General features: G+C 42.0%; 1 protein-coding gene across 3 annotated transcripts in view; it reads left to right on the forward strand.

Moving 5' to 3' along the window:
• Nucleotides 1–23,178, forward strand: part of rerea (arginine-glutamic acid dipeptide (RE) repeats a) — a 193,788-nt gene that overhangs the window by 61,384 nt on the left and 109,226 nt on the right. The window contains exon 1 of one of the 3 annotated variants that reach the window (XM_053643152.1): nt 15,688–16,187. The exons of 1 other annotated variant lie outside the window; for it this stretch is intronic. The gene's annotated coding sequence lies outside the window, so the exon portion shown is untranslated. Of the gene's footprint in view, nt 1–15,687; nt 16,188–23,178 lie in introns of those variants that run through there. One more of the 3 variants, XM_053643154.1, reaches the window with a different exon arrangement.

The raw sequence follows: 23,178 nt of genomic DNA on the forward strand, positions 1-23,178 counted from the left end.
TGTGTGTGTGTGTTGGAGTGGAGGAGGAGGGTAAGGAATGAAGTGTGTGTGTGTTTGGCTGGGGGGTCGGGCACGTTGACGTCTCTAGGGCTTTGATGCTTAGATTAATTTTTGCAGCATAAGTGGTTTCGCTAAATGTCATCGATTCAAGTGGCTGGCTGAAAGGTGCTGTCACTTAGATGGTGTGAATTTTTTTCCTCTATTTTATTCCCCCCAGCGCGGTGAAAACGAAAGCTTTGTTAAACAAACCACCAGCGTGATTCCCAAGTGTCATCCCTTCATTTATTTGCTTTGTTTCCCCGTGTGATCGCACAGCCCGCGACGGCTGTGTGGCATTTCCTCATTCATTACATTCATTCATGTATTTGTTTCTTTTTTTGTCTCTTGCACTAGTCTGTATTTCCCTTCCGTCATGAAGGATGTGATGTGATGACCTATCATTGCGATCAAATGGCATCACAGCCAACTTTTCTGAACTCATCGGATGTCATCGCGATTTAAAGTTGTAAAAATAACCAAGATGATGTCACTCGTCAGTCCTTTCAGGATTTTACGATCGCAGAAATTGACGCGAAATCAAGGAAACGCTGCAATATCCGGAGGAGCATGCAAATTTTTCAAAATTATCGCAGATTTGGGCCAAGATGCATCATGTGACGTCATCATAACAATCATTCAGCCATAGCTCCCTTTGATTCACGTGCGCCGGACACGAGAACAGCTAAAAAGTCTCATTTATCAACAAACGTCGCTGCGAACGAGCGTACAAAAGAGTTTCGTACGATTGCAATTTCGGCAATTCGAGTAGTTTCACGCAAAAAGCTCCACACGTTGCATAGAAAATTTCGGAAATATGCCGCAGCAAAATCAAGCATTTTTGCCCGCAACAATCACAAAAAAAAAACTCTGCGAAGTCCTGCATGGACTGATTTATTAGGGGTCCAAGCACCATCCATGTAGGGCTGGACGATATGAGAAGAAAATAAAGAAAAACTGTGACACTGACTTCGACAATTCTTTTCTTTAATGCCTACAAAGGCAAAGTTTTTTTTTTTTAATTATTTATTTATTTTTAGTTTTTTAATTACCTCAAATCAACAACATCCTTTCAGTAATTTGTAATTAATAAAAATATATTAATTAAAAAAGAACACCACCATACCAACGATATCTCAGAAAAGTATATCGTGAAATGGTTCATCGTGATATTGAGATCATATCGATATATCGCCCAGCCCTACATCGGAGAATCCCTAAACAGATCAAAGAAAACGTATTCGTCATTTAACAAAGAGAAATGTTGCTGATATGAAGCTTTCTGTGAGTATGTCACAGAATGCCGTATTATGTCGTATAAGAGGACTAAAATGCTTCAGGATGTGCTGTTATGGGAAAATAGTGCATTTTTAGGGTGGTAAGAGTAACTCTCACCACCCTGTTGTGGATTATTTTCCTATTACAGCACACCCACAAGTGTTTAAATTTTTTACATAATGTCCACCCCTGTTGCTTGGAGTCATGTGACCATCATGACACTCTTGCAGGAGTAGGTATTCAAGCATAATGCAAGCATCGTGGCTGCATATCCATGTTCCTCAATGTGGGAGTGCTCTTCTCTCCCTCCCTCTATCGTCCTCCATTCTTTTGCTGTGATCTCGGCTAGACCAACCTCATCCATACGTCAGTAGTTCTGTTCAAGCAAACCACTGCTTTCAAGTCTCGCACCCCACGTTCACCACAACTCTCCGCCGCCTGTGGAGGTTGTGTGTCGGGATGTGATTATTTTTGCTGCGGCCTCTCATTTTAGCCAGTTAAAAAGTGTCGAGCCGAATCACGAGATGCAAATGACAGCAATAAATCCGGTAATGATATCGAGACGCCGCCGCTCCAAAGTGCTGGAGCGGGTTGCTTAATGAGTTTGGTAATTGGCTTTCTGCCGAGCGTCTCTCCATCTCTTGTTCTTTCTTTTTCTCTTACATGCTTACTGATATTGTGCATGTGGCCCAGTTACCTTTTAGTCTACACACCCATGCATTTTCACATCATGATAATTACCTTTTACATAATACTGTGTTTGTTGTGTTTTTTTTGTTGTTTTTTTTTTTTAAAGCTACATACTTTATGAGCTGTATGTGCGTAAACAACGTCTCCTATGGCATAAAAACACCTCTACGCATTTTTCAGATATAAAACAGCAATTTGACTAGCATTAAACATCACACTAGTAAACAAAATGTTTGTGTCGATTGTAATTCATCTCTTGTGAGTGTGTAGTTGACTGCTACTGTTACTGTACACATTTCAGCACATATGTTTGTTTTTCTTTTCAGTTCTCATGAGAAACTCTTTATGTATATATGTGAGTGTGTGTGTGTGTGTGTGTATATATATATATATATATATATATATATATATATATATATATATAAAATATATAAAATATATAAAGGGGGGCGTGGAAAGAAGTCACTCCTGTTGGTCAAAGGAACATTTCGAGTTAACCGGCTGGATTTATCACTATCACGTCATAACTTATTTGCGAGGAATTGAGAAACTCGCCACAAACATGACCGGCTTCTCAAAAGCGTGTCTTTTGTTTGCTGTCAAAGCATGTAAAGCTCATAAAAACTTACTTTAAACGTGCTTTTACAGTTCCAGGCCTGAGAGGCTTTTGGTACTCTTCTGTTTCAGTGAAATTCAAACATTCACGCACCATTTTGAACTGAAACAGCAGCCAGTAGTGTTAGCAAGAAGCTAGCCAGCTAACATTAGTGATGACTAATGTTGATGCTACCTTCTAAAACCACTGATTAGTACGGTCAGTGTGGTAGATTTAACGTAGTACTGTGTCTGTATATTAACTGGTCTAAGGCCAATACTGTTATTAATTAATTAATTAATTAATTAATTAACCTTTATTTAACCAGGATAGTCTCTCTCAGATTAAAAATCTTTCACAGGAGTGTCCTGGCCAAGATGGGACTAACAAACAGGAATCAGTTAAACCACTTAAAAACAATTACACAACATTGCCTCATCTTCCAGTTGCTGGACAATAGGTTTAAAATGTTCCGCAGACACGGTAATGTTCCGCAGATTGAAATTTCAATTTCAATCAGAGAGAATTCCAGTCAGTTGGAGCTGCGTACGTAAAAGCGTACGTTTTTCCCCAGTTTATTGAACAGTAGAGATGGGGTTCTTTATAGTGTTCACAGTGTGCCTTGTTGGTTTGACGTCACTTCGTAAACAGGGAAGGAACTGCTAGTTGTGAAGTCAACTAGCTGAAATTTCAAGTTAAAGAGGTGTTTTTGGTGGTTTTTAAGCGGTTGTACTTGGGGGAACTCGAACACAGCATTACTCTGTGACATTTCTCACGTCCATGTTTGGAAATTCCGTCCAGTGAGCAGGATTATTATAGAGTTGCCATTGTAAGACACTATAGGAGGACGGCTATCATCACTGCAGTGACAGCTTCTCTTATATGGACATTTACTCCAGTGACGAGTTGTAATTCAGTCCATCAGCACAATACACATTCCACACATTATAGTGATGACTCCTAGCTGGAGCGAATGAACAGGTTGGCATCATTTTTCAATTTAGAGGGCGTGCTATGTAGACGATTACATATTGGTCTCAGTTACAGCAGCGTTTTATTTATTTATTTATTTATTTATTATACAAGCAAAAGGACAGTTTCAGTGGAATTGTCTGTGATCAACTGTTTTTTACCCCGGACGTTTGGTATAAATGATGGTCATTCATCATAGGAGGAGCTCATTTTAGACATGCGCATGCATGTAATACTTGCTGATTATAAAGTATTCTGTATAAAAAGAGGCAGCGTGATATGCAGTGAGTCAGAAGGCTGGATTATATGGTAACAGTTGCTGTCTTTTTTTTTTTTTTTTTTTTTTTTCTCTCCTCCTTCCCCCTCCTCACTTGTTATTTTTACTCAGAGGCAGCACTAACTCGACTTGTCATCCTGTAGTATGGGCGGATACCAGGAATGCGAAGGCAAACAATAGAAACGGTTTGTTTGCAAGTAAAGAAGTAACTTTTAATCATTTATAATTATATATTCTCAAGACCGACAACACGCATATGTTCCTGATGTCATTCCTTGACTGAAAGTATAGTGTGATTGATTGCTCACTATAAGGACATCATCATCATATAAGACAAACACCAAGAAATCAGTAAGAATCAGGTAGTTTGAGTTATTTAGTACCAGGTTCGACATAATCTTGCGGCTCGCGAACGGCTCAGCTCGCCTCCAGACCAACCGAAGATCCGCGGCGCTACGGCGTCATTAAGTTTAGGCGGGATTCTGACTTAGAGGCGTTCAGTCATAATCCCACAGATGGTAGCTTCGCACCAGTGGCTCCTCAGCCAAGCACACGCACCAAATGTCTGAACCTGCGGTTCCTCTCGTACTGAACAGGATTACTATTGTAACAACACATCATCAGTACGGTAAAACTAACCTGTCTCACGACGGTCTAAAATGCAAATCTAAATGACTCCAACACGTTCCAGTTACAGGTAACAGTGGTACCGCTACGCCCAAAAAACACACGTGCAGGTCATGGATGATTGTATATTGCAGTTGTTTTGCCAATTGTGAAGATGTTACAGGCATCAATAGTTGTCCACATCCAAAGAACATAACCTTTGACCTTCAACACCTGGATTTTTACATTATGGCCAATAAAAATCATTCAGCGCAAACAGTAAATGATCTGACAGGCTTCATCGAGGCCAATCTCAAACTAACTATACTCAGCTGACATTCAGTACATTTACATGGACAACAATAATCCAATATTACCCCGATTAAGACAATACTATGATTAAGAAACTAGCATGTAAACAGCGATTATTGATGACATTAATCCGACTAAAGTCATACTCGAAGTAAACACAAATGGAATTAAGACATGTGGAGTATTCCTGTTTTAGTCACATTATGGAAGCGCATTACGGACATGTACACACCTTGATCACACTATTAACATCGTGTGGGAGTTTTCACCGCATTTTGCCACAGGACACGATCGCACACGGCAGCGCTCAACTGTTTGACGGTAAATGAAAGCACGGCTGCGTCCGAAATAGCGTACTTACCTACTATATGGTAGGTGACATACATGTATTTCGGAAAGTACGTGGTTTGGGACGCAGCCCACGGCTTCAAGCAGTTGTCTGTTTGTACGTATAGCATGACAAATAATTAACTGCACTTGAAGCTTTTATAAAATTAAAAATAAAAACAGCCAAAACTGTATACGGTACCATAACGAAGACCAGCTGTATGTCAGTACGTGAAATTCTGGAGGGGACGTCGTGGCGTGGGGACGTAATAACGTGTGCCGTTAATCGATCTATTTTCTAGAACATGTCAAACCTGAACATGAAAGGAATATTCTAAAAGCAACTCACGTAAACACCTTAATCACAATATTGTCTTATTCAGAATAAGGTCAATAATTAGATTACTGCTGTCCATGTAAACGCAGTCAGTGTCACCAAGCACAGCCCAAATGCTAAGTCAGAGCAAAATCATGAACCAAAACAAAGAACATTTTCCCTTAATATTCTGCTTTGTCTGCTGGTGACAGACAGAGAATCACTGATACCAGACAGAGCTTTGCACAATCCTGATGCTGTAATGTTTTTATTGAGTTTTGCGTGACTTTTTGAACTGAAATGTTTTATTAATAGCTGAGAGTGTAGTCACGCATCAGGCCGTTGCCTGTATATCTGAAATACCAGTTCTGCATGCAGGCTGTGCTCACCCAGCTGTCCAGTGAGTTAAAACAAAGTCAGCTTTTGTGTTTCTGCTCGATATCTGCCGGACAAGGTGAACCCGAGGTTCAGCGTTCGGAATCGATAGCGGCTGTGGAAAAGCTGTGTGCGCTGGAGATGATGGGTTTTTTTGTTTTTGTTTTTGTTTTTTTTTGTTTTTTTACATTCGTGCCCATATGCACACGGAGAGCACAAACGTTGAAAGAAGCGTGAAAGATGTCCGTTTTGAAGTAGGCCATGTGTGGAAGTCTCTCACGCTGCTGGTGTTGCTAACGTTGCTTGGTTTGTTTTCTCCGTTTGCTGGAACGTACCTGCAGCCCGGGAAAACAATAACGTCTCTGTGGCTCCCGCTGAGCGCCGTCTCTCCAAACAGATTGAAACTTTCCTCCCGTTTGTTTTCATTGTACATAATTCTCCATAACTCTGACGCATCTCACTGTGAGCTCCCAGCTCTTGCGCTGGCGTGTCCACAGCCTGCGCGACATAAAAACCTGGTGGACTCGCAGGAAATTAACATGTCGTCAGCAGTGGCCCCGATCAGCATAATAATGGCAGCGCAGTTGGTTACTGCAGCCTAAGACGCAAGTGCTATTCAAACAAAAACACTCCTGAGGCCACTTAATTGCCCAACAATGGCCTTAATGTTTTGGCTTAAGCGCTCGGTCTTAAAGCTGTTCAACCCATCTGGCCACCTCAAAGGTGTCTGTCGCCTCCATTTTCTTTAACCACCAACGAACGTTCATATTCTGGAAGCACTTCAGCAAGCTGTTAATTGCTTTAATCAATTCCAGTCAGTTAAAAAAAAAAAGCACAGAGGAGAATACTGTGTAATACTTGGACGTGTGGTTTGTGAGTCACTTAAGCCCATATGACCCATTTGATAGTATCGGAGCGTGTTATCGCTTACAGTACAAGGTAAACAATGAGTCACTAACAGCATGCTTTAAATCACCCCCTTCCTGCTCTAAAGTCTTGCTCTGAAACTCTCTGTACAGATATGTATTTATATCCTCTAATTACGCTCTCTCACACAGGCACACAATGCACATTTAACAGTTTTCCATTAAACTTCATGGCAAATCAGCAACCTGTAACAAATCAGAACCCAGGGCAGTCCATTTCCTCTCGTTAAGTGCTACCCGTCAACGTACGAAGAGTTTTGCTGGAGGTTTTTAGGTGACAACTAACAGGAATGATTAATGAGCAAACTTTTTTTTTTTTTTTAAGAAATTATTATTATCATTTTTAGAGATGCACCGATACTAAATTTCTCAGCCGATACCAATAACCGATTATTCAGCGTGATATTGGCCGATACCGATAGTTCTGCCTTTTATACCTTCTTTTAAATTAATAATAATTAATTCCACCATTCTGAAAGAAATGCAAATAAAAACTTTATTCTCTCCATTTCAACAAGTTGTTTTACAGTAACTGGTCTCATAAAAGAGAAAACACATTACTCTAACATTAACACATGAACTAAATTCTGAAGATTAAAGTAAGATTTCTTAACTTATTGAATGTTATTAATTCATATCAACATTGACTGAATTCTAAAAATCCTCCTGTTAGTCTCACATTCACTCACCACAAACAAAAGCATTTATATTTCATCACTGAACATCAAACTGGTCATATATAATACAAACTTTTTTAAATATTAACATTAACTGGATATGAAATATAATACCCCAGTGGTTTTCAAAGTGGGGGCCCTGGCCCCCAGGGGGCGCCCGGGGGGCCTCAACAATTTGGTGTGAAAAATAAATTCTCACTCTCAGACAACCACACACACACACACACACACACACACACACACACACACAATAAATTCCTAATATAATGTAATGTAAAGATGTAATTATAAATAGGGGATATATTCAGAAGTCTGTATTTTTAATGTGTTTTAAAGACATCTTGCAAAAGGGGGGCCTCGGTCAAATGTTAATACCAAAGTTTGGGAACCACTGTACTACTCTACAAAAATATTTTTCTGTGCTATATATATGTATATATATATGTATATATATATATATATATATATATATATATATATATATATATATATATATATATATATATATATATATATACTACAAAAAAGTAGTGTGTGTGTGTGTGTGTGTGTGTGTGTGTATATATATATATATATATATATATATACACACTACTTTTTTGTCAGACCATCTTCATTTAAATCTTTCAACGGTGTACTGGCGCTTTAATTCAGCTCGAGCGGCGCGGAAAAAGAAAATTAGTCTCAATGCCAAAACTCCCGCTTCGCTGCTGCAGCGTCCGGTGTAAAATTTTAGCAGTGCAGAGTTTACAAACTGCAGTTTTGTCATCATTGTCACCCAAGAGACATCATCTTTACACACAGCACGAAATCTGTGTTTTCCCGCCCTCTTTTGATTGACAGGATATAATCGGCCCCGATCGGATGTTTCTAAACTGCGGAAAAATTGCCTTTATTGTCCGATAGCGATGATCGGCTGACACATCGGTGCATCTCAAATTTTTTTTAAACGAATATTTATTAATTTAAGGGTGCCAATACTTTAGATGTAGCACAGACAACATCAACTTCTTTCAACAAAACATAGGGCTATACGTTCTCCTTGGCTGAAGCTCAAATTCTGTTCTAACTATGCATGTAAGGGCACTAAGGAGGGTGCACAGTTCCATTATGTTGTAGCGTATATAGAGTGCAAACCAAGTGACTAGCAAGCCATTTGGGATTAGCCCTAATTAGAAGATGGCGGATTGTACTTGGATGACAGACGAGCTGGATAGCAATAAGACGCTGCCCAAAGCGAAGCGGGTTTACTGATGACACCCTGAAGCAGATTATATTTTCTTATAGCGGCACATCCCAAACTCTTTCATTCCTCTTCTACCACAGATATTTGTCCACGAGATGTTACTTCCTGTTAGCACTTAAGAAGCTCTAAACAGCCTCCCTGTGGTGGGAAACTGTCCTGTGGTGGAAAACTCACTGACTGTTACAAAGCGCTCATACATGAGACCCCTTCCTTAAATGTTAAATAACATCTCCTTAGATCACGTAGATCGTCCGCCAAACAATTCCCTGTGAACGAGCTGTTACTATAGAAATGATAACATACTACAGGGTGTCCCAAAAGTCTCCATACACAGGGGACCATGTCTTCGTCAGTGGATGTTGGTGGACGTCCACTTCTCGGTCAGTCCTCAACACTTCCAGTCATTTTGAATTCGTTAATGAGTTTGGCAACAGTGTCGTGTGTGTGTGTGTGTGTGTGTGTGTGATGTGCTCGCCACGTTTCTTGTTAAAGTCCATCGCGACCTTGCGCCAGCTTCCCGATCCAGCCACGACGATGATTATTATAATATATTATTTAAACTAAGCATGAACATTTTTGGAAGACGTTTTGCGTACAAGTTGATTTCCCCTGTGCATGGAAACTTTTGGGACGCCCTGTAGAACGAGCGCATTAATATAAACCTGAATTTGAAGACGTTTGACGTACGGCTGGCAATAATGTCAGTGCCGGGCGTTTTATAGAAAATGAATCAACACCTTCTGAGACTTCAGCAGCGCCGTATAAAATTGTATCAATGCCTTTAAATGCGCCAGGGAATTCACTTTGACAGGAAGTCACTACACTGCTGGATGTTTTCGCGACTCAGGGCGATTCTGTGCCGTTTGATTTTGACCAATCGACAGTGTCTGCTATTATAAGCTCCACCCACGTGTTCCAGCTCAGCTCACTTAGTACCTGAGCGACCAAATTCAGTACTCGGCTACAACCCAGCATACTTGGTGATGGTGACGACACAGGATCATGAGGAATTTTGCTAAGCCAGATAGCACTATTCGAGGTCGAGTTAGCGGTGTGCTTCTTCCCGGTGTCCATGAGGTGGCAGACTGAGAGATGCATGCTGTTAAACACATGGCAGCCTCTTGCTTTTATGTAATGAATCTGGGCAGCGGCATTGTTAGCAGCGGCCTCTCTTCGTGTCTCTCCAGAACTTTCTGGAGTGTTTAGGAAATCTGATGAATTTGTGTAAGTGTAGGTGCTTAATGGATGAAGACTTTGTGTACTGTTTACTTTTTTTTTTCCTACCAGTGTGTGTGTGTGTGCCCCCCCCCAACTAATCTTGTGCAGATGCTTACCATTTGAAAAGCACTGAAATATTTTTTCAGGCCTGGATGTTGAATATAGAACAGACTCACGCCCACTGCCTGTTGTTGTTTTTTTTTTTTGTTTTGTTTTTTTCCCCTCATTGAAATAATTACGCTGCAGTTTTTGCCTCGAGACTGTCCAAACGAGTGCTCTGAATATAGAGTATAAAGTAGCACCTGAGGAAGTGTGTGTGTATACGTGTGTGTGTGTCTATATTGAGGGAGTGAAAAGGAAAGAGGGAGGGAGGAGTCGGTTCCCTAATGGGCCATTTACAGCTGGCAAACAAAGAGAAAATTCAAGCCTCTCCACACAGTGGCTTTTGCAGATCCTCTCTAACCGTGGCGTGCTTGTGTGTGAATCTGGGCGAGCACCGCTGTTTATTTTTAAGAACTAACCGCTTATTTAGGCCTTGTGTACGAGCCGGTGTTCGAGGGCTGGGAAACAGGCGAGCCGACAGGCCGTGCGCGCGGCAGCAAGCTCTCGTCTGTGTTGTTACACGCGACACACGCAGACAGGCTTCCCATTCACATGCTATGATCTAATTTGTTTGCCAGGTGACAAGCACACATCTGGAACGCCTTGTGCTTACTCTGCTTTTTCCTCATGCGGTGGTTTTAGTGTTTAGCTGCCACACGGGAGATGAATCCTCGCGAGGTCATATGCAATAAATAAAGCCAGCGTGCAGCGAGCGTCGCAGGGTATGGGGTTTTCCAGGACCGACCCAAGAGGCGAAGCAAACGAACGAACGAGCGAGAGAGAGCGAGAGAGATCTTGACGAAAGCGAGCATTTCTTTTTGTCGTGCTCTTTTCTCTGCACTGTGTTTATGATGTTAAATAGCAGGTTGGTCGGGCAGTTATCTCCTAAGTGACTGTTTGAAATGGGAGAGCTGTAATGTTTGGGTTAGTGCTTGTCTAAGAACATGGCTTATTTTGGAGACGCGGTAATGAGGCCGTGTAAGACAACGCCTCTCCGTTTGAGCTGAAACAGACCTTGGCTTTAACAATATGTTTAATTCTGACGAGAGCGAAGCCAGTCCCTTTACGTGTCGCCGTTTAAGAGGACGGAGCTCGTACTGTTTATTTTAAGAGCTTTCTAGATGTTTGTGTGGCACTTCCAGGTGTTTTCTCACACGTCTGGTCATAGGCTGTGAGACATTTCTCTTAGCTCTGTGGTTTGTCTCGAACTCGACCTCAGTGCTTTGCGAAAAGCGTCTCCTGCCTGTGAAGGGCCTCAATGCTAAAATGGCAGTTGGTAAATTGAAGTCAAGCTTTTGTGGAGAGAAACTGTCAGCGGATGATCTGTGTGTGTGTGTGTGTGTGTGTGTGTGTGTGTGTAGGCAAAGGAAAAGTAAATGTGAATAGAAGTTGCTTGTGTCTCTTGTAGGGAAACCTGAGAGTTTGTTCCTGACAGCAACATCAGAGTGTGAATATGAGCCCTGGCAAAGAAAAGCGAGCGAGCAGTGAAGAACAGCGGCACTGTGATCATCACACACACACACACACACACACACACACACACACACACACACACACACACACCAAACTGGACTCCCATTGTTTAGTCTTGCCTTGAAACTGCAGAGTCCACAGCAGACATTTTTCCTTAAGGCTACGCAGAACATTGATTGTTTATACAACGAACACCTTTTCCACATCCAGGCTTTAAACCATTGTTTTATTTCGTCACGCTGTCTTTAGCACCATATTGTAAATCTCTTAAACAGGAAGGACTGCTGTGAATCTTTCCATTTCTCTCTCTCTCTCTCTTGCTCTTTTCCTCTCGGTCAGAATGGAGGATCTGTCTTCATTCTCCACTTGTCTGCAGATCCCTGCTGAATGTATTAAATGAAGTTACTAGATGGGAGTGCTTAAGGGGCCAAGCCCTCTGAGGCTTGCCAAGGCGCTCACAAGCCTGGCTCACTCATCCATGTCACCTCTGTTTTTTTTTTTTTTTGTTTTTTTTTTTCTTCCCCCCCTTTCTCTTCTTCTTCTTCTCTCTTGTTTCAGCTACTGGCTCACTTATTTGTATTTCAGAGCACTGTAGACCTTGTGCGTAATTGTACGAAAATCAGCATGGCGTCTCATTTTCGAACGAGGCTGACACAAATCTGAAGAGGAGCTTGAAGACTGAATGGTATGGTATGTTTGTTTTTTTGTTTTGTTTTTTCTTTTTAGTGTTGCTGCCCAGCTTTTGTTTTCACAAGAGAAATATACGGAGATGAAAAATCGAAGCATCCCCTCCACGTTGCTCGTTCGCGTTCCCTTTTTAGAAGCTTGATATCTACCATCTGCCGACCAAACCTCTCATCTGTTAGGAGTTATTCTTTCAGTTGGACATCGATTGCGTCTTTTAGATACCCAACAAAGAGGCCAGTGAGTATGACGGCAGCGATGAGCAGAGAGGAGCAGTAGAGATGTTGCGATAGTGTGTTGAATACACGGGCACACTGAATAGACTCCAGTCATTTTCCCCGATACATGCTTAGGCCTGTAGAATGTGGAGCGCTTTGCTTGTAACTGCACTGGTTGTCTCCTTCTATTATCGCTTAATGGTGCCCAAGATGACAGGCACGCGTGATGAACAGAGGAGCTGTGAAATCCTGGAGGTGGAGTTCTCATCCGCTTGATAATAGGATCTCTGCCTTGCTGGAGGCTGTGTAAAGAGACGCAAGAGTGCAGGAAACGCAAAGCGTTCATTCTTAAAACAATCCCAGTCCTATAACCAGCTAAAAAGCTTCTTTTTTTTTTGGGTCACTTTGTGCTTGTGCTTTTACCGAAGATTTATAACAGCAGTTTAAATGTCTTACTATTCCGCCGTGTTCTGTGGCACGTCACCGTGTTCATATACTTGATTCGAGTCCCGTTAAACGCACCAGTGCTCAAGGTATTTCAATGTTTTCGTTTCTTCTCTCGTTGTGTCCACACCGTTTTTTTCTTTTTTTCTTTCTCCCCCCCCCCCTCCTTCTTCAGCAGGTCCAGTAATTGACAGTCTGCAGCCATGTCAAACACACCACTGTCTCTTCCTCACCCCCAAACTCCAAACTGGACCAATTCCCCATCACAAGCCCTCCCCCGCCTGCCCGCCCTCGTGCTAGAAGCTAATCTTGTATTGGCAGCCCGAGAGCGACAATTGGTATCTCCTTTGAAAAGTGCATTCTCTAAATAGCTTCCTCTTGCTCAGTGAATTCTGCATCAGTGAGTGACTCGGGTTTCCTGTTGAGCTCATTCTATACTGTCGGGACCAGGCTGGTAAGGAGAAATAAATAAGGACGCACTTGAGTAAATGTAATAAATATGCTTGAATGTGCAGCCCAAACGTTCACTGGGAGGGAGGAGGCAGCCTGCTGTGTGTGTGTGTGTGTGTGTGTGTGTGTGTGTGTGTGTGTGAGAGAGAGAGCGCTTGCACGTACACATGCACATGCCCACATGTGAGTGTGAGTGAGACTGTGTGTGTGTGTGTGTGAGGGCTGAGCTGAGAATTGTCAAGAGAACAGGAGTCACAATGTCTCTGGCTTCCCTGGAGCTGGAGAGCGTTTGCCAGCACTGGGATCACAAGGGACACCTCCTCCTTTTGAAAACCTGACAAGCTACATGCTTTGCAGCACAATAAAGGGCTCTACACTACACCAAACCTGATTCCTATTGATCTTGGCTGCCTCCTTAAATATGTGCTGTGTGCTGGTCGGCGAGGAGGGCCGCCTTCATCCTGCAAATAGCCTTTGTTTCTAGCTGATTACATTCTGACCAGAAGAGACAAAGCAGTTGCATTTAAAACCACTGCGCGTTTACTGTAGAACGATTAAATCGGTAGGAATATAGTGAGCAGGACATCTACGATGCACCAACAAAGGTGGCTGAGAGATCAGATCTAGAGCTCTCGTTTAGAGACGTGACGTGAAAATAATTACAGTTTTATAACTGGTAGTTTGTGCACCACATGACCAAGTGACATGAACTGACGGGGTGAAAAACGGTCAGTTTTGATTCCAGGATTTCGTGAAATGTCTTCGATATCATTAGTGTTGTTTGTTTTTACTAAATTATATGCCAGTGAACAGTTTTAAATGATTTGGAATGGGAATATAAAATGTATTTCCGATTTGAGGGGTTTTTTTTTTTTTTTTTGGGAACTCTCAAATGCTTGTTTATGTGCAGGTCCTGCACAATATTTGCTTTTCCAGCATCTTCTGCATGTTTGACCCCTTTCCAACAGTGGCTGTATGATTGAGTTCCATCTTTTCACACTGAGGATAACTGAGGGACTCGTACACAACTATTACAAAAGGTGCAAACATTCACTGATGCTCAATTAGGCAACACGATACATTAAGATCCGGGGGGGTGTAAACTTTTGAACAGGATGATGGGTGTAAATTGTTCTTTGTCTTCTGGGAAACATGTAAATATCTTGTGTAGATACTGAAGGGCAGTACTAAATGGGGGAAAAAAAATAACATTTTACACTTGTTAGTTTATCCTGTTCAAAAGTTTACACCCCCTGGCTCTTATTGTAGTGTGTTGCCTTTTTATATAGGAAGAAAAAGGATTCCCGATGTGTTCGTGGTGTATTTTCCGGCTTTCTCAAGAGAGTCTACTTTGAATGTTTTTATGGAGAACTCCCGAGTCGAACGCAGCATAAAGGTCACATGGTACACAGTCAGATTTATATGGGTTAAATGTATTCGATAGTAAAGAGTTCTTCATAGGTTCTTTGTGTGTGTATTTTTGAAAGAGATGGGGGGGGGAATCCTCTTTTGCGAGATTCTACTTAGAATTTAAAAAAAAAAACCCAGCACATTATGTATAATAAGTTACTTAGTACTATGTAATAATGTAAGGTCACATGCTCTACATCATTGTCATATCAGATTTGGTTAAATTGGCCTCCCTAGAGGTTTCTTTTGTTAGTCTCTCTGGGAAAATCCCCAGTTTTTTTTTTTTTAAGAACCCTCCAACAGAGGAGTTTCTTTTCACAGAGAAAGCTAGAACCAACCATGTTAATCAAGCCAAGACCCCTTGAAGGAACACCCCCCCCCCTTTTTTTTTTTTTTTTTTTTTTTTTTTTTTTTTTTTTTTTAAGTGTACCTAACCTTTAGATTTAAATGCTATCCAGGAGCCAAATTGAATCCACGTATGCATGTGGAATTTGCAGCCTTTGTTTGTCATCACCATTTATAACAGGATCATAAAGGCGAGCCGTTCCTCAGCTATTACACACACACTCTCTCTCGCACACACACACGAGACAAATCAATGCGCGGAATGCATGCCTCACTTACATTATTTAATCAACGGCATGCTTTAAATGCCGTTTGGGGTGTGTGTACGTGTGTGTGTGTACGTGCCTGGTGTTGCAGAGCGTTAATGCTCATTTACTGCAGTTCACTGTGGCAGTAGTTGATCTTCTCGCTTTTACCGGCGCATCAATCATGACGCTTTTGTGCGCGCGCTAATTGGGATCCAGTCCGTGTTTTAGTGTCGTGTGAGGTGTGGTGTGGGGGAGGGAGGGTGGTGTAATTCTCCTTCATAGTGTCTGGATAAAGAAAGACTAGTAGGTCAGCCATGTGGATGCGTCTGGTGAACAGCTGAAAGAGAGAGAGAGAGAGAGAGAGCGAGCTATGTGTGTGCGCGCATATGAGAGGGAGAGAGTGAGTGAGTGAGTGAGTGAGTGTGTGTGTGTGCGTGCGTGCGCGCGCGTGCGTGTGTGTGCGTGTGTGTGCGTGTGTGTGTGAAAAAAGGAAGCGGAGTGTGTAAGCGGCGAACTCGGTGATTTCCTCGCCTCGAACTACCGCGCCGTTTCTCAAACATTTCGGAGTTTATCACGCGGTGAAACGGAAGACGAGGAAGGAGCTCCGCCGTGTGTGTGTGTGTGTATATGTGTGTGTGTGCGCGCGCGTGTGTGTATGTGTGCGCGCGCGTGTATGCGTGTGTGTTTTTGTTCACCAGAGGCGAGTGTTTGAGGGAAACGAGTTCGCTCTTTTGTTGAGCGCGTGAGCCTGTTTCCCATCCGCATGTAGGATAAAGTGGCTGCGCGAGACCCGCTCAGCTCCGCGCGCTTGGATTCGGGCCCGGCCCGAGGAGGGAGTAGTGGGGCTTCTTTCTTTCTTTCTTTCTTTCCATAAGGGAGAAAAAAACAACAACGGGGATTATTTACGGTACGAAGTGGTTTGAAGCTGCCCATCGGAACTTGGAGACCACCAGACTGGCGGGGTGAGTACTTCTAATACAGTGTGGAGGGGAGGGGGGAGTGGAGGGGGGAGAAGGGGGGATACTGAGGGAATGTTAGCAATACTGGCTAACATTACTAACTTCAAAGCACGCGCTGCACTCCGAATCAACTTTTCACCTTTTATTTTTTCAGTGAAAAGGAAACGAGCTTTGAATGTCTTAGGAAAAAAAGAAGAGTTTTTTTTTGGGATGTTTATAAGGAAAAACCTCTCTCCTTCAGAGAAACCTTTTTTTTTATTTTTTATTTAAATAGCTAAACATTCAAGGGTTTCCACGGAAAGACAGACCAAGGCTAGAGAGAGTACTGTTCTAGATTTAACCTTTTAACCTTTACAATGGTCATGTGTTAGTAGTTCTGTGGAAACCATTAAAATGTTTTTTTTTGTTTGTTTACAAAAGGTTCCTTTGAAGGAGATTGTCTTTAGAACCCACACAGAGGAACAATTTTTAGTAGAAAAAGTAATAACAGAAATAAAGTTCTTTGAAGAACCTCTGTTGGAGAAACCTAACCTGTGAGAACCTCATGGTTTAAACAGAAAGACCAAACTTCACTGCTGTTCTGTTCCACTTTTAACCTTTTGAAACGAGGGTTCTTGTGTTTGAAGCATTTATAAAAGGTTAAATGCCTTTTCTGAAAGACCCATGTTTTGGATAGTTTTGTTTTTGGGGTTCTTTGCGAAGTTTCCATCTTTCTAAACACAAGCCACTTGGAACCCTTGTAAGGAAACTTTCCTTATCCTTAAAGAATCCTTAGAGCTTCCCGTAACAGGACAAAAAAAAAAACCAAACACTTAGTTTTTTGTGTGTAATTACTTAGAAATATGTATTAGCATAAAGTCATGCTATGCAATCATTGATGTATCAGGTGTATACGGGTAAGGTTTTTGGTGGATAAGGGTTCTTTGTTGGTTCTTTGCATTGTTTTGAGTTTTTTTTTTTTTTAAGAGACTCTGCTTGGAACTTTTTCTAAAGAAATCCTCCTTGGAAGATTTTCCATTTATGCAAATACTTAAGGAGGAAAAAAAACCAACAGCAACACTTCTTTGCAGTTAATTAGTACTATGCAACAGTTTACGGTCACGGCTGTCGTTATATCAAGTGTACATGGGTTACGCTTTAGTGGAAAAGGGTTCTTCTCTTTAAAGAGATTCCACATGGGACCTTTTCGAAGGGAAGCCTTACTGGAAGATTATATTTACAGAATTTCCCAAAGCGAGACGTATTTGAAGAATGCGTGAAGTTTGTTTCTATCTATCTATCTATCTATCTATATATATATATATATATATATATATATATATATATATATATATATATATATATATATATATATATACACACACACATATACTGGTCTCCAATGAGCTCAGATGACTAATATTTAGAATAACCACAAAGCTACCTACTCAGTCCAACGGGCATGTCTCTGATGAGCATTCATAACACTCGGGCGTTCCTCCCCCATGCACCGCCTTCCAGAGATTGGAAGTGATGAGTTAGAGCCATTTGTTTACTGCAAACCCGAGGGGGGTTTTGATGGACTCGCTTGACCAGTTGGAGGCTGCCGAGGACAGCCAAGTCAGCCTCACTTCCCCTGAGCTGAATAAACCATGTGAACCTTGGCCTGCGGTGGCCTGGGTGTGATTAGTCAAGCCTATGGCAGTGTGGGTGTTATTAAAAACCCAAAAAAAACCCCAACAACATGGTTGAGAAGGCTAATCTTAAACAGTATTTGTTTCACAGTTGGGCTTATCTGATATCAGTCTACAAGTCCTGTGTGTGAGGGGGAAGTGTCTTGTTTTCTTTTTCCCTGTAATCACTGTTTTATCGAGCATACTTGGTTTGCATGTCATCTAGACTCTGCTCAGTTTTTTTTTTCTTCCCCCTCCCCCCTCCTTTCTTTCTTCTTTTACACACTCTGTGCTATGTAATATACTCAATATACTTCCCCCCTTTTCATAAAAAAGGTCTAGTCATAAGGTCTCACAATGATGTCATTCTGGAAGAGAGGATGGTTTTTCAGTCTAAACCGTAAACCATACAAGTCGCCTCAGTGGACCTTCGGGGGAAAAAAAACTCTTTTAAAAGACGACGAGCGACATTCGTATTGTATCTCTCGAGCACGTCCTGGAAGATGGAGGCTTTCACGATAAAGTGGTTCTAAGCTGGTTCTCCCGAGTGACTTTTCTGTCTGGGAATAAATCTAGAGAACTTTAGATCGAAATCCCCGAGACGTTAAGCTGCGATAGTTTTCTTGTTCTCTCTCTCGCATGTTTATCATTTCTCTCTTGCCAGTAATTCACGTCATGAACTCTTTTATAGGCGACTATCTGGCTAATTCATACAATTATGACTGTTTATAATGAGTTATAATAAATCCTTCTTATATCTTTGACCACAGTATATGTTCATCACGTGTGAGGTTTGAGTAAGAGTTGTAAAGACAACATATTTTTCCATCATCTGATAACAGTTGTGTTGGTTGTTCTGTATAGATGAAAGACTCGATGGTAGTCGCTCACTTTAAGCGATACGCTGGAACGCTTTGGTGCGAGTTCCTGCAGAGAACATCATCAAAGCATGAGTCAGGGTGATGGCTGGAAGATAAGCGCTTTTCGAGGAGGGTATTTGCCTTTCTGTAAACATCTGTATAAAAAAAGGTTACTAAACTGTACCCTTCATTGTCACCGGGGTGATATTGTGAAGGGTTTTGTACATTTGACCTGGAAAAGTGTGTATGGTGTACCTGATTGAAATGTACCTGTAAGGGTATTCCAGTTATGCTGCATTCGCATTACCATATAAAAGGTGCGAAAGATGAAGATACCACCCCAGTGACAAGGAAGCATTTGTTTTCAGTGAGTGTAGGTAAATCATAACAACTAAATGGAGAATATTTCACCCTAATCCTTCAGTTTACGGCGTGTATAGCGTTTGTGAACTCTGTTACGCTTGCCTTTGAGGATAGCCTGAGGTAAAGATCTGGAGAGCGCACTCCCACAGTGGAACTGAAAGCCAGCGCAAGGCACAGCATGTTTTCATTGTCTTGTATTACTCCGAAAGAAACCTCATCCCGTTTTCCCCAAATCCATAAGCATCACTCGTACTGAACCGTTCATTGTTTGAGCTCCGCACGTCCACGTCGAGCGTTTGGTAGCACGTCAAACAATACAATCTGGAAAGCACTATAACATCTGGTGGAGTAAAACAAAGCAGGGGTGTTATCCGTGCTACTGATTTGAAGGTGATTTTATGGTGCGTGAGCATTTTAGATGTGTGGGATGTGTGAGTAAATATCTGTAGGGTGCTTTTTCTTCTGGCTTTCATAATGACAAAGCTAGTGTTTTCAGGGCTTTTTTTTCTAGCTTGAATATGAAACCGGATTTGCTTGCTGCTTTGTTGTGTGTGTGTGTGTGTGTGTGTGTGTGTGTGTGTGTGTGTGTGTCTTTTTTTTCCTTTCACTTTTTTTTTTTTGAGAGAACTGAGTTTCTGTGTCGCTGCGTTTAAGGATCTCCCCAGAGGTCAACCAGCAGTTTACTCACACTGAATAATTGAATTAGCAAGTCGCTGCGTTTCTGAAGGCAGCGCTCGGTCGCGCTAATATCGGATTTGTTTACGTCTGACGGTGAGGCGCAGGTCGAATGCCACGCCCCCAAAGCGGCGTAGAGCTCTTTTAGCTAATCGCGGTGGTAGCGTGCGGCTTCGTTTTCGGAGTGAGGGCGTCCGATTATCTCCTCCGTCTCTGTCTCTGAAGGCGAGTGGAGAAAGCCTAGTAAATGTTTAATGCTTAAATGTACATTAACAGCTGGCGTCCGTTTCACAGCAGCTGCCAATAAGAATATCAAGTGTGCTTCGTGAAGTGCAAACACGCAAGCATGTTATTGAGGTGAAAATGAATCATGTTGAATCATGAATCATGAGGTGAAAAGATCTCACGTTTGGAACGGCGAATGTAAATCGTTAAACACTTACTCATGGTACAAAGATGACATGAATGTCACGTTTAAATATTGAATGCGCTTACACACAGCACTAAAGGTCAGGTTTCTGAGAAATGAAATGCATCCTGAGCATTCTATACACAGGCATCAAGCAAACTTTTGGATCGAATTGCGTCGTGCTGCAAACAGGCTTTCCTTAACAAACCGGAGGCAGCTGAGTGTTTGACAGGGCTCAGGGAGGCGTGTTATTTAATCTGCTGGCGTGATAGAAGCGACTCGACGTCTGCCCGCCTGTAATGGCATCGCGTCTCCTCGAGAGCCAGTGGCACAGCGCAGCCCGTTAATGCTATGCTTAATGAATTTCCAGAAAGGCCAGGGGCAATTAATGTCATTTTGGCACCTCCGCGCTCCACTGTTGTCTTGTGGATTGTCTCTGCTCGACATAGTCAAGCCAGAAATTCAACTTGGGTTTTGAAGCGCCGCAGATTTTTAGCTGTCGGGAATAGATAGGGGGAGGGTTGCTTTCATGGTTTATTTACCACACGCCTGGTTGGTGTGCAAAAATCTACACGCTCTATTAAAGGTTAGCCTGGCTCGTAAAGCGCAACGCACCTAAACGAGGGCTTAATTGTGTCCCTGTATGGAGCGTGTGCTTTGTTTACGAGAACGTAAGCTCCTTCTTGGCACCTCGGCTGTAACAATAGATACAGTAACTACAGACGCTTGCTCATCACCTGGGAGACAGGACACAGGTCAGACCACAAACAAGACAGACCGGAGAGACGTGTGAATTCCAGCCGCGTGGAGATCGAGATCAAATTTGGTCTCGAATACTGAATCCAGAATCGCTCCGGATCGATTTTAAAGCAGAAAAACGTTTCGCGTTCGTTCTACGTGGACTGTAAATGTTGGCGGTTTGTTGATGAGGAACAGTCGGGGTAATCGAAGCTGATCTTTTTAATAAGCCCTGAAGCAGCTTGAGGGTTTTTTGGGGGGTTTTTTTTCTGCCTCTGTAATTGTAATAGTAAGAGGAAAGGAAAGGGGAATCCAGACATGTTTATTCAGCACAGTGCAGGCAATAAAGAGGAGCTGAGCTGTCACAGGCACTGCTTTCTCTCCTCATGTGTTAATACCATTAAAGGCGAGTGTGAACAAATCAGTAGCCCGAGTGCCTGGGACAAGCAGATTTTACATCCGGGCTATTAGTTTTTAATTTGTACTTGCCTGGCGGACAAATAGATTTAACAACGTGGTGATAAAATCCTGCTTTGAACTTACCTCCTACAATGGTGGTTTTTGACCTCTGTGTGTTCAGGTGTACAACGCTTACTGTGGCGAGTGTTTGTTTATTTACAAAATTCTTGTATATACAGATTAACTCATTTAAACGTGCTCCTTTGTTTACCGTCGATGCTGTTTGCAGCCATGCTGATTTGGTATCACTTGCTGAACTCTTGAGTCGAGGAGACCGAATAGGAATCGCGAGTTAAAAGGGGGGTTTCTTTAGGTTTTCCTAGTCGGAGGTTGTAAATTCCGAGGTTAAGCTTTTCCGTTAAAACAAAAGTTTGTATGTTTAAAACGTACAGAGAGAAAATAAATACTCTAGCCTTAGACTTAAATAGCATTTGCTTGTAATGAAATGACAGAACACATCTTTTATGTGAAACATTGGACACTGAGGGTAGAGTCTGAGGGTACGTCTGAGGGTACTCTCACTACATGGGTGGTAGAGCGGGTTGTCCACTAATCGTAGGGTTGGCGGTTCGATTCCCGGCTCAGATTACTCCACATGCCAAAGTGTCCTTGGGCAAGACACTGAACCCCAAGTTGCTCCCGATGGCAAGTTAGCGCTTTGCATGGCAGCTCTGCTACCGTTGGTGTGTGTGTGTATGGGTGAATGAGAACCAGTGTAAAGCACTTTGGATAAAAGCGCTATATAAGTGTAGACCATCTACCATTTACATGATGATTATACAGGCCAATAATAAGACATTGGACTTGATCTGAAGGTTACGAGTTCAAGTCCCAGCACCACCAAACCATGGGCAATTGAGCAAGGCCCTTAACACTCAAATGCTCAGTTGTATAAAAAAAAAAAAAGAGGGGGATAAATGGATAACGGCATCTGCTAAAATGCCATAAATGTACTTCTTGTCTGTTAGTCCGTATTAACACGCTTAACAAACTTGACACAAATTATTACATTACATTAGTTACTACTTCTTAAGCAAGTTATTTAGTTTTTTGGAAAACCAAAGCATGGGACTAGTCTGCACACCACACTGGAGCTTTTATTTACCCAGTGGGCTAGCTAATTCATTTCTGATTCGTCCGTTTAAATTTGTTAGCCTCGCTTTAGACCGTCCTTGGTGTCAACCCTATCCACGATTTTTATTTAACTGTAGTAAAGACACTAGTTTAAGCCACTTATTGAATAATCTGCTCCGATTTGCTCGTATCTCAAGCTGTGCAAACGTTCAGTTCACATTAACAGCTCGTAATATTGTTTATCTTATTTTTGTGTTCTCAACGTTCTAGTCTGCTTCCCGACAGCCGAGCACATTTGAATCCTTCACCTTCGGTTTTTAGATGAAAGTAACCTGGAAAGCATGTTTCTGTTTTCAGTGTGGTAAAAAAAAGATGACGGGTCTGAAAGTTTGAGAGGCGCACCGCTGAAACGGTTGTAGCTCTGAATCCTGTTTTAGTGAGTAAACATTTAATGTAAGCGCACCACGGCTTTATTTATGCATTAAATCTGCTGTTAGCGCTGAATTATACATTAGGCCGTAAATAATGCAGGAGAGATTCCTCAATGATTACTGGCATGCTGTGAAGAGTGCGTTTGCTAATCATTTGCTCATTGATCTTCGCCGTGCACTAGTGCTAACTAGTTTTGGGGGTACTTTTCCTGGCAGACGCTGAGGGTATTGTTTTTCTCGAGGTCAGACGCAGGGACTGCGGAACCTATTTTATTGTTTTTGTCAGCGTGGAATGAACTGGCAATTATACTAGAGGTAAGATTTTTTTTTTCC

Source organism: Ictalurus furcatus, chromosome 15, assembly GCF_023375685.1.
Source record: "Ictalurus furcatus strain D&B chromosome 15, Billie_1.0, whole genome shotgun sequence".
Taxonomy (NCBI): Eukaryota; Metazoa; Chordata; class Actinopteri; order Siluriformes; family Ictaluridae; genus Ictalurus; species Ictalurus furcatus.